The sequence below is a fragment of the Somniosus microcephalus genome, chromosome 18 (genome assembly GCF_052327205.1).
Source record: "Somniosus microcephalus isolate GS21.2 chromosome 18, FLI_Smic_1.0, whole genome shotgun sequence".
Classification (NCBI taxonomy): Eukaryota; Metazoa; Chordata; class Chondrichthyes; order Squaliformes; family Somniosidae; genus Somniosus; species Somniosus microcephalus.
In genome coordinates, this window is record NC_141004.1 from 40535638 (window position 1) to 40541637 (window position 6000).

Consider the following 6000-nt stretch of genomic DNA (forward strand, 5'->3'; position numbering starts at 1 on the left):
TATTTGTTTATGTACAGCATCCGTGTAATTATTTATCCACTGAACCACGGATCTAACAGGATTGACACTGTGATTTAAAATGCTTATTTTTTGTGATAAACCCATTTTCATCTGTATTAATCAAACTTTACCAAGCTACCACTCTTAAATATAGGAATTTTTAAAGCAAATTTTTTTTAAAAATTGTTTTAAAACGCTGCCCGATTGCACTGGTTCACAGCAGATTTTGCGTTCGGCGATATGCAAATGAGTTTGAGCGGAAACTTGGCGGGGGGGGGGAATACTTTAAAACGGGAGCAATTTGTGCCGGAATCGCCGATTGCACCCAAAGTGGAAAATCTACTCCATAGTAATCAAGGCCACTAATTTATAGTTTTCATTGACAAATGGACAGAATTGTATAATTCAACCTTGGAGATACTGTTAAAAATCCTAGACTGTCACGTGATAAATATGCAATTTGACTTATTTAGTCACAGTAAATCAGTAGCCCTGATACTCCTAAATTGTGCAAAACATTACATACTAGCCCTATTATAAAACAATGTACTGTCTGACTCAACCATGAGCAGGAACGCCATAGGTGATGTGTTATTTAATATATTAAAAGTGTAGGTGTTTTGTTGCACATACAAAAAACCTTCAAATGTTGGGTGCTTCTGAGCATTCCAATCTGCAAAGTTCCTTGACAATCCAGCAATGACCCGAGGCTGTGTCTGCTCAACAACAGTTTTAACTTTGTGACCTTAAAAAGGGGCACAGCTGCATTTTGGAATAATGCATTATTCAGTACAACATTCAAGCACTACTAGCTTCCTCTACTCTGCCCCAATAATGTGGCTCAACCCAACTTTAGAAGAGCATTTTTTTGCTGTGACTGATATTTTTCCATTTACCACACCAGCAAACCTAAGGCCCTCCTGATTGCTCATTAGTACCTAAGTAGGTGGGGTTCTGTGCTGTGGACCAATACACTTTGGGAACGGTACTGAGACTGCCTAGACTCATTTCAGGTAGAATCCTTCCAACCAGTAGACAGAGGAGACTATTGTCACATCAGAGATCTGTCATATTTATAAGATCTGACAGGATCTATTTTTCATAAAATAATTTTTCACAATAGTTCCTGTGATCTATATTAGCATTAAAGGTTCATGGTATGTTTAAATACTGGCAGAGTATAATTACATTTAATCCCCAATTTTAATCGCTTCGCCATTGGTGGCCATGTCTTCAGCTACCAAGCACCTAAGCTCTGGAATTCCCTCCCTGAGCCTCTCCACCTCTCTACCTCTCCTCCTTTAAGACACTCCTTAAAACCTACTAGTATCGGCCCTAATATCTCCTTATGTGGCTCCGTATCAAATTTTGTTTGACAACGCTCCTGTGAAGCACCTTGGGACGTTTTACTACATTAAAGGCACTATATAAATACAAGTTGTTAACTACAGAATGCATTTTCATAGCATATTTAAAATATTACAGTATTTAAAGGCCAATAAATATCAGGAACTTCTGACTTTCAAATTGGTTTTCTATTTGAAAATTCATAGGAAATAGCTGGTTTGAAGTGTCAAATACCTATCACAAATGTGAACTCTGATTTATAGTGATTATATTATAGAGCACTGCCTTCCCACCACACAGTGCACATTGTGAAACACGTTCCTTGCATGCAATATCATCAGAAATAGAATTGATTGATTTCAAAATTTCAGCATCAGGAAGTGTACATATATATGTGATTTCACTACTTTATACCAGTGTTTAAGTAAGGCAGGTAACCTGAGCCCACACTGCTGTAATGCGAGTACACCTTGTATCTTGTTCAAAACACTGTACTGAAACAGCTACTAACCTCAGTCCAGCTAATGACATTCTGCTACCTTTTATGGCATCCAACTGAAGGTAATAACACATTGTTCATATTAGCATCATTTTAAAAAATCTTTATAGAAAACACATGAACTTTAGTTAAAGATGCAGAAAATACATTTCTGCATTACCCATTTATGAAAAATAACATGCGGCCATAGCTTGCTGTAGCAGAGCATCTAACGGCGACTGCCGTTAGTTAGACTTTCCCTTGCACAGTTTGGCTTTTACATTTTTTGCATGACAAGTTGCTGAAAATGCGAGCTGATAATGGCACAGCGAGGGAAACTGGGCATCTGGGACCTAAGTGAAGAGGGCAAGCAATTGTGTATCTTCTTACCCAATCAGATTGAAGGATTGTGAAATTAACAGTGCAAGGACTGAGAAGGAAGGGTAAATTGGAGTGAATTAATTCAATGTCAAATCAGGTACAAAAAGTAAAATAATTTTAAATTTTACATTTGCAAAATCTCCAACAACAATTAAAACCGAAGGAATGAGACTCCACGCATGTAATAGTTAACTTTCAGTGCCAGAGAGGTTGATTGGCAGTTATTAACACTTATCACTTTGTTAAAAGGGTACTTAGACTTAAAATGACAAGACTTTCTCTGGTGAGTTTAATTCGTATCTATCGTGCAAATACAGCAGCTTCATGCCATTCAATGCATTTCAATGGTGAGGCAGACAGCGAGATGCCATTTTCGCAAAGCTAAAGGCGGAGCGGCGCAATGCGGACAGTAACTTCTGGATATCTGCGTTTAACCCCGCACCTGCCCCTCACCTGAAGTTGCTGTACCATTGCTGCATAAATAACGGTAAGTACCATTAGCCTCACTGTTATTTTGACAGCAAATTCTGCCCATTATTTGTGAATCGATGATTAACAGTTTCAATAAAATCTGCAAACAATATGTTGAATCTAAGTAGATTGACAAATATTGTTTGTGCAATATCACAGCAATTGTTTGTCTCTGCTGCAATGAGCCTTTCACTAAAAAGTCTCGCAACAAAATAATACATTGTTTCGAACATTACTGCAAGCTTCATTTCACTTACAGGAAAACCGGCACCTTAAAAAAAACTCTAATAACCGGCACAATTCTCACCCCGAAAACTACAGCATACAGTCGTTTATAAGTTTTGTTTTGTTTTACCGTTAAGTAATTAAAGAGTTATGGATTACCCTCAACTGGCATTACTGTACTTAATCAAGCATCTTCCACCATCCATTTAACACAACATTCTGTAGGTGAGTACCCAATTATACTGCACATTTCTTGATTTTTTTATTTTGTTTGTTAAAAATAGCCTCGGTAGATATACCTCTCCGTTATCCAGAATTTTTTATCAACCGGCACCATCCCGGTCCCGTCGGTGCCGGATACCAAAGGGTTTCCTGTACAAAGAGCTTTGCTGTTGAAGTTGGGACTTGTACAGCCTTTCTGTTTCTGAAATAATCAGAATTTCAAACTGAAAGCATCTTACCCTCTATGTACAGAATGCAATTTTGAGGGAATTAATATAAATGATTAGAAATGTTCTTCTTGACTGTCACTCTATATGCATTATGTGGAAAGTTTGTTTCAGCATCGTGGAAGAACGTTCTCGTATTTCTTTCATCATAAGATAACCTCCTTGTCACATACTTGTAGTGACCTGCAAATTGCTACTGTCTGTGTTTTTCTTTTCAATCTGAGGGTTAAGTTTTTTGGGATTTTACCCTAATTGGATTCTATTGGATTCAGTTACACCAATTATTCCCATAAGCGCACCTCATATCCCCCACAGCCAGAGTGTGCCTTTACCTGCCCAATATCTATGTAAACGATTGCCAGAGCCAGTGTGTGCCAGTGTACTGGAATATGTCACGTGCTGCCATGAGATTCTCCTCTCTTCAATAGACAGATTGAATATACACTCTATCAGACTGAGACTAAGGCTATAAACCAACAGATGCTTTCTATAATTAAAGCAGGCAAATGAGCAGTACTCAGCTCATAATTATAAACTTTATGACTTTCCTCAATTCATATTCAAAACTGATTCCTCTGAGTTGTTACATAGAATTACACAGAATCTACAGCACAGAGAGAGGCCATTCAGCCCAACTAGTCTATGCCGGTGTTTATACTACACATGAACCTCCTCCCACTGTAATTATCTCCTCCCATTCTTCCCCCGTATCTCTCTATTTCCTTCTCGCTCATCTATGTATCAAGCCTCCCCTTCAATGTGTCAGTGCTATCTGTTTCAATCATTCCGTATGGCAACGAGTTTCACATTCTCACCGCTCTCTATGTAAAGAAGTTCCTCCTAACTTATTCATTTGATCTGTTAGTTGCTATCTTATATTTATGTCCCATTGTTCTGGACTCACATTCTCTTCTCATCCACCATATTAGAATAGACAGGGTTTGATGGCTGGCGCAGACATGATGGGCCGAAGAACCTCTTTCTGTGCTGTATAACTCTATGACTCTATATTGAACCCCTCCATAGAAACATAGAAGATAGGAGCAGGAGCAGGCCATTTGGCACCTCGAGCCTGCTCTGCCATTTAATGAGATCATGGCTGATCATCCAAATTCAGTACCCTGTCCCTGCCTTCTCCCCATATCCCTTGATCCCTTTAGCCTTAAGAAATATATCTAACTCCTTCTTGATATATTTAATGAATTGGCCTCAACTGCCTTCTGTGGTAGAGAATTCCACAGGTTCACCATTCTCTGGGTGAAGAAATTCCTCCTCATCTCAGTCCTAAATGGCTTATCCCTTATCCTGGGCTCCCCGACCATCGGGAACATCCTTCCTGCATCTGGTCTGTCCAGTCCTGTTAGAACTTTATAAGTTTTAATGAGATCCCCTCTCATTCTTCTAAACTCCAGTGAATATAAGCCTAATCGACCCAATCTCTCCTCATACGTCATTCCTGTCATCCCAGGTATCAGTCTGGTGAATCCATAATTTTAAAGATCTCTATCAGGTCTCCTCTTAGTCTTATCTTCCGCAGAGAAAAAAGATAGTTGCATCCTCTCAATTCTGGCAACATCGTTTTAAATCTTTACTTACTCCCGTGCTTCAATATAGTTTTAGTAGTATGGAGACAGCGAACACACCATTGGCGGTGCAGATTAGGGGCAGTGTGGCGTGTGATAATCAGCTCAGGATCTAGTGGATATTGGAGCCAGTGAGGGCGAATACAAGATGGGTGGGCAGAAGCACGATATTGGCTACATTAGGAACCAAGGTTGTGGCCAAACGTTGCATTGCTGTAAAAATAACATCCTCCTCATTCTTTCCCCCTCACCCCCATGGCACACAGAGAAACAGGTAGAAATTGTGCTGTATCTTCTCCTTTTCACTAATTATTTATATTTAATATGTAACATGATCATCTAGACAAAGTTCTTCTTCAAAAGTCAAGAATTGCTCTGTAGCAGCACCAGGTGGCCACACTGCATGCAGATTGAATAAAGATTATTTTAACTATATATAAAATTAGCAACATCTTTAACATCGCAACCACCTATCACAGCATCACCTACAGGTATAATGGGGGAGAAATTCGGTTGGTTAGCGTCTCCTGTTAGCGCCGCCAGGGGGCGATAACGGGGTGCTAACGACTTACCGCCTGGACGTGACAATGTTACCGCTGCCTGTTGTGTATGTACCTTTAAGAGAGAACTGTTTTACAGCTCCTGTATACTGTAGTACCGGCAGTGACCACACCTGTATATAAAGCCAGAGCAGGCTTCTGTACTTCAGTCGTGAGACTACTCTACTCTAGTAAACACCTGTTGATTGTTAAGTTACAGCCTCCGTGTAGTTCTTGGGGAAACATCCTATTTAAAGAATCACGGATCTAACAGTGGCGACGAGGTTGATTCGAATCTGCCTGCAACTCTGCATTTCCCGTCAAGGAGTCGCTCCGGGAGGACGGTGGAAGAAAGTCGAGGCCAGAAGCACGAGCGTTGACCACGAGCAACCACTCAGTCATCCGGCAGCAAGTGAATATCGCAGGAGTGGCTGTTGAGAGCCACGGCGATCCAGCAACAGACTGGCAACAGGTGCAGTGCACACCCTTCCCGGACAGCGGCGGCGGGAGCCGACCGATGGCGTAGA